The 6,033-nt window shown below is 35.0% G+C and overlaps 1 protein-coding gene across 1 annotated transcript in view; it reads right to left on the reverse strand.

Moving 5' to 3' along the window:
- LOC123517748 (metalloreductase STEAP4-like) overlaps positions 1-3,433 on the reverse strand; it is a 97,134-nt gene extending 93,701 nt beyond the window's left edge. The window contains exon 1 of the mRNA XM_045278159.1: positions 3,348-3,433. The gene's annotated coding sequence lies outside the window, so the exon portion shown is untranslated. The remainder of the gene's footprint in view (positions 1-3,347) is intronic.
- Positions 3,434-6,033: the final 2,600 nt, after the last annotated feature.

The following is a 6,033-nucleotide window of genomic DNA, read 5'->3' on the forward strand; positions in this document are numbered from 1 at the left end:
TATCTATATATATATATATATATATATATATATATATATATATATATATATATATATATATATATATATATATATATATATATATATATATATATATATATATATATATATATATATATTTTTTTTTTTTTTTTTTTTTTTTTTTGACATCCTGACACGTGAACACAGGAAAAAATCGCAAATAATAATTCCCTGACTAGCAATGATAGGTTGTCCGATTACTGCAAGATTCATGGTATTGAATGCAGTGAACAAGGCTCTTAGCACAATGAATGCATTTGCCATTGATTATGTTTCAAAGCTTCTTAAAATCTCGTTATTTTGTTTCCTCACTTGGTTTTCAATATCAACAAGCTTGCCTGCGATTTTTGTGAAGCAACAAAGGAATATTGGGAGTATGATCAAATACCAAGTAACATGCTTCAAAAGATTGTGCTTTGATGGCAGTAGGAATTAGCCGGATTAATATAATGTTGAAAGCCTAGTCCAACCATTAACTCCATTATAAGTTTCCAAACCTTGGTTAAACACCTTTCATTATGTGTGGTAAGTTGATAACTAATAAAGCTGTATTCATTATGTTCACTTGTAAGTTAAACTTCCAACTGTTTTCTTTAACGAAATACCTAAGTTATAATCAGGCCCAAACTTTGATATACAGGAGTGTTTTCGTTTACAATAGGGAAATTGACTAGCCTACGAGTATTAGTATTTTCTCTAATTTGACAAGCTCTCCTTACAGTATTGGATAAATGTCACCAACACTCTATTTCAATGTGTTCCTATTTTAAATACCCAAAAACTGAAGTGCAGAATACAGAGAAAAAGGGGTGGGGGGGCGGATAAATTTTACTGTAATATGCCACGGACTGGGAAGCCGTTCCAGTCCGCAGCTCAGGGTACTTTCCACGTTACAGCACTAATTTAGGTAGAATCAGAGAAACCAGTCTTTACCCAAAACACAATGAAGGCATTGGGAAAATATAGTCAAGTCATAATTGGATTGCCTTATCACCTCGTCAGTCACCGCTACACGCCTCTCAGATGGTGTTGTGAGTTGCAGGGCACAACAGCCACATTATCTCATTCCGGGTGTGCAGTGAAGGGACCTAAGGACACAGCTGTTACTGCACTGGCACCCATACAGGAACACTGAGGCATCATGTCACTATTCTGCTCTGATCTCTCTCTCTCTCTCTCTCTCTCTCTCTCTCTCTCTCTCGTAACGCCTCAGTATGACAGGGAACACACCTAAAGCAATTAAAACTCTACATGTCCTTGCCAATGTTTACTACCCAAAGGTCATCGTCACTGCACCTTCAGTTCGTCATTGACCGCGTACCATTGGGTCAGTTGGGAAGAGAAAACAAAAGAACTGCTTTGTGCTTTCATAACTCTCATGCTTTTCATAAATATTAAAAGGCCACATTTTTTTTTTTTTTTCTGGCTGCCATGGGCATTCATACCCATAAATTATATTTATTTTTTTCCTAACGTGCCGACTTACCCTACTTAGAATCATAATAATACCTACTCATGAAAAGACATAAATATATATATATATATATATATATATATATATATATATATATATATATATATATATATATATATATATATATATATATATATATATATATATATATATATATATATATATATATATATATATATATATATATATATATATATATATAACTAAATTAAAACTGGACTATAAAGAAGGGTCAAGCAGTGAGCGACACGTTTCGTGACAAAGTTTGGTGACTGATTGCATCCTGAAGCATAACTGGCAAAATACTCTTGACTTGACCCACTTATAGATAGATTTATATATATATATATATATATATATATATATATATATATATATATATATATATATATATATATATATATATATATATATATATATATATATATATCGTTAGCAGTTGTTACTGTTTGTTGCCATTCGGTTTAACTTTACGTATTATTCAGTTGTAAGAGGTTTAACTAACATCATATTAAGACCGAATTAACATTAAGCCGTAATGTTTTCTAGATTTCCAGAATATTTCTTTTCTGCAACTTTTTCATTATCCCCTCAAAAAATACATATTTCCCTAAATGGCAATTTACTCTTATTTTGATGAGTAAATGTACGCGTGAATTAAAGCAAGTGACTATGCGTCATCACGTAGAGAAGACCAGAAGGCATGCATGCTTGAAAAGGTAGATAACGAGGACAAAAAAGATGCTTGTGATCGACCATGACACTGAAACAGACGATGCAAAACTAGGAGGTGATCAGTTACTTACGTATCTAGGAGAGAAAATTAGTTTGTCTACATCATAAAAAATAAATAATGTTGAAAATAGGGTGTTGCAAGTGACTTTTTGCAATGTCCGTTAAATCTACAATGAAATAAAAACATGTATAGCTATGTTCGGAAATGAAATACACTGATATGACAGTTTGTTTTAACTTCCCAAAGTACGGTAATAAACATAATTTGGAAACAACTAAGTGTACTGCTGTTTTTTCCGCAGAGAAAGAAAATTGTAAGACCTACAAAGCACGCAGGCTAGTTACAGGATCTCTTGCATGCTCAGTAAGCATCTTTCAACTGATCTTAGGAATTTATGTAAACATTTTGGTAGTTAGAGATTCGAGATGTTCGTGAATTTAAGTTTGAATAACTCCATTTTCTATCCTGAAGCATCATGGGTTGTACGAGAACACAATAGATAGTGATAAACATAAGTGAAAATATTGTCGGAATGTCAAATGCATTAGTACATACAATATGGACAAAAGTTAACATAGTCAGATACTGGTTGACTCCTACTTTATTTAGTCAAGGTAGCTGAAAAAAAAAAAAAAGTGAGGGGAGCGCGAAGGTGGAGTTCACAAGTGAAATTGACATGTGAGGATTTATGTCTAAATAATGAACAGGGAAATTAAATGACCTCTGGTTCATTCACAGAATGATAAAGCTTAGAAATATGTGTGCTGCATACCCATAGTACTAAAGCTAAATCCCTGCAAAAAAAAAGTTCATGCGCCATACTACAACTTTCTCTGACATGTTAATTGAAAGTGGTAACGTTTTTTCTTTTATCTTTTCCTCTTAAGGCATGAACTAACATGTAGTAAACGATAACTTATAACCAATACCTACATTCATATGTTGTTTATACTGCTTACAAAGCTACAAGGAATATATATATATATATATATATATATATATATATATATATATATATATATATATATATATATATATATATATATATATGTGTGTGTGTGTGTGTGTGTGTGTTGTCACATGCAGGTAAAATGATCAGCGTGCACGTTCTCTCACCTGTGAACCCAGCTGGCAACTCCCACAACAGCGACTCTTACCACTGCTATTACCGCGCTGGCTGCTACTCCCTCACTGGCCGGGAGTGACGGCCTGAATGGCTCGCTGTGAACGGATGGACATGAGAGCTGCAGGGATGGAATCAATCGAAATACACCCGAGTGTTACTAACTTGCTTGACCAGACAGCACTTGTTGGCGTCGATTGAGGTCTTTCTGCTTCTCTTCTCCATGTCATGTTTACCTTCTTTTCTTTTCAGATGACTATGAGAAGGGATGAAAGGAGTTTACTGTTCTCCTTTGCCATTTATTGGTGAAACCTTGGATGTTTGGATTCAATTGTTTTCTTGCAGACATGCTGTGCTTCACGAAGGGAGACAACTCAGTCTGGTTAGCAGCTGTGAATTTCTGTGGATTTCATTATTCTCTCTCTCTCTCTCTCTCTCTCTCTCTCTCTCTCTCTCTCTCTCTCTCTCTCTCTCTCTCTCTCTCTCTCTCTCTCTTTTCTCACACACACACACACACACACACACACACACACACACACACACACACACATCGGAAATTATGAGTTCTGAGCTCGTTCCGTAGGGTAACGTCTGGCTGTTTCGTCAGAGACTGCAGCAGATCAAACACATATATAGGTATATATATATATATATATATATATATATATATATATATATATATATATATATATATATATATATATATATATATATATATATATATATATATATATATATATATATATATATATATATATATATATATATATATATATATATATATATATATATATATATATATATATATATGTGTGTGTGTATATATATATATATATATATATATATATATATATATATATATATATATATATATATATATATATATATATATATAGTTCTGTTCCTCTATATAGTTCTGCAGTCAAGAGTGAACCAGTTTCATAACTCAAGGCGCCGTCCTTTCCTTCGCGATAAGGCAGTGCAAAGGACAGGAACTGCGTCCTAAGTCAGAGCGGCGCGTCTTCTACGAGACTGAGAAGACATGTGAGGAAGTGTTGGCGCCTCTCTGTCTGTCGAGTTTTGTCGCGTCTGAAGGGAAGGTCTCTGCTGAAGAACAAAATACTGTTATCAGATTGTTTTCAGTTGACGTTCTAGTTTTAAAGTGTTCCTTTGTTGTTACAACACATCAGGAATGCCCTGGGCAGATGTAGTTTTCATCAATAGAAAATAAAGTGGGTTAATTGCGAGTGGCGTCACTGGCGTGCTGTATTGCTTCTAAAAGCAGAAGTGTCCTTGCACGTATGTCTACAGCACATCATCCCTTGTAGTCAGATCTATGTAGTCAGTTATCACCACTAGATTTAGCTAACGTCTGGCATCAAAGAATAAAGATGCTTCACTGCTACAAAGACAAAGCGAAGTGTTGAAGGATCGTTTATTTTGTTCATTCCTCACACAGCGAGTGTGTGCCCTAAATCTCAGTGACCAAGACTTCCTCTCGAAGTGTGTTCAGATGTATTAACATTATCAAAAATTTAAATTTATGGAAAAAAGAAAACTGCTATTGTGCTATTATAAACTTTTATTTCTCATAATTCCCTTTTTATGTTTTTAGAACCCTTTAATTGTGGTGGTTAGAGGTTGAGTTGCGCTGCGTTTAGACATTATCCCTTCCATTCTTCTTATATCAATGAAACAAGGAGGCTTGCAGCAGTGGAGAAATAACAAATAACATCCCAAAAGCAGCTGAAAATAAGGAAGAAATCACGAGGTCCAATTTATCAAGACAATTTTCTCTGTTTAGTAACTGATGAGCTTCATGGATACATGAAGCCGACTGCTAGCTTGGGCTGGTGATTTGGCCGGATAGGAAAAATACAGTAAAAATGGGATATCTGAGGTTGAAAAAGCATCTGCGTAAATCATTACAGTATGTCATGCAGTAATTAAAGCAGTGTTGCCCATTCATGAATTTCATTAGCGCACTGTTCCTGATGAAGATGATGGGACCTTTTATGGAGAAGGCGCCATTATAATATTTGCGAATACTAGGCCATCTTGCCATTGTCATTCTGAAGCAGCTAGCGTCACCAGTAGTGCTGAAATATATTGTGCTGGCGGAATCAACTGAGGCTAAGTGGAACGCTGCGTACATCAAGGAAACTACACATAAGTAGTCACTAACCTGTGTAGCTATTTTCACATATTGGTTTTGCTAATTATTGATACCTTGAATGCATGATATTGGTAGAGTGAATAAAATAAACTACCAATCAGTAAGTCTATTTTTCTCACCACTGAAACAAATATACTCTTTTTAATCAAATTACAGTGCTCCGAGTTGCCTTAGCCTTGCCTGAAGATGTTTAACTACTTGTGTCTATGTAAGAGCATGAGTACTGAGTGGAGGAGGTAGCAGACACCTACCGAAACATTAACTTACTCCCAGCGAGATCTAACAGCACTAGTTCAGGGGGTGCTGTGAACCTTCCATTAAAGCTAGTTGTGATCTCGCAGAACGTTTCCCTTACAACTCAAGGGGGCAGTCACAGCCTACCCTCTAAAGGCAATTCTCCTTCACACAAAACTACATGCACTTACCACACATACACCCTTCACTTGAAAATCAAAATTTTAAAGAAAACTCGTTATAATGCCTCGGAGTCCCCTTCTGGGGAG

Source organism: Portunus trituberculatus, chromosome 42, assembly GCF_017591435.1.
Source record: "Portunus trituberculatus isolate SZX2019 chromosome 42, ASM1759143v1, whole genome shotgun sequence".
Lineage (NCBI taxonomy): Eukaryota > Metazoa > Arthropoda > Malacostraca > Decapoda > Portunidae > Portunus > Portunus trituberculatus.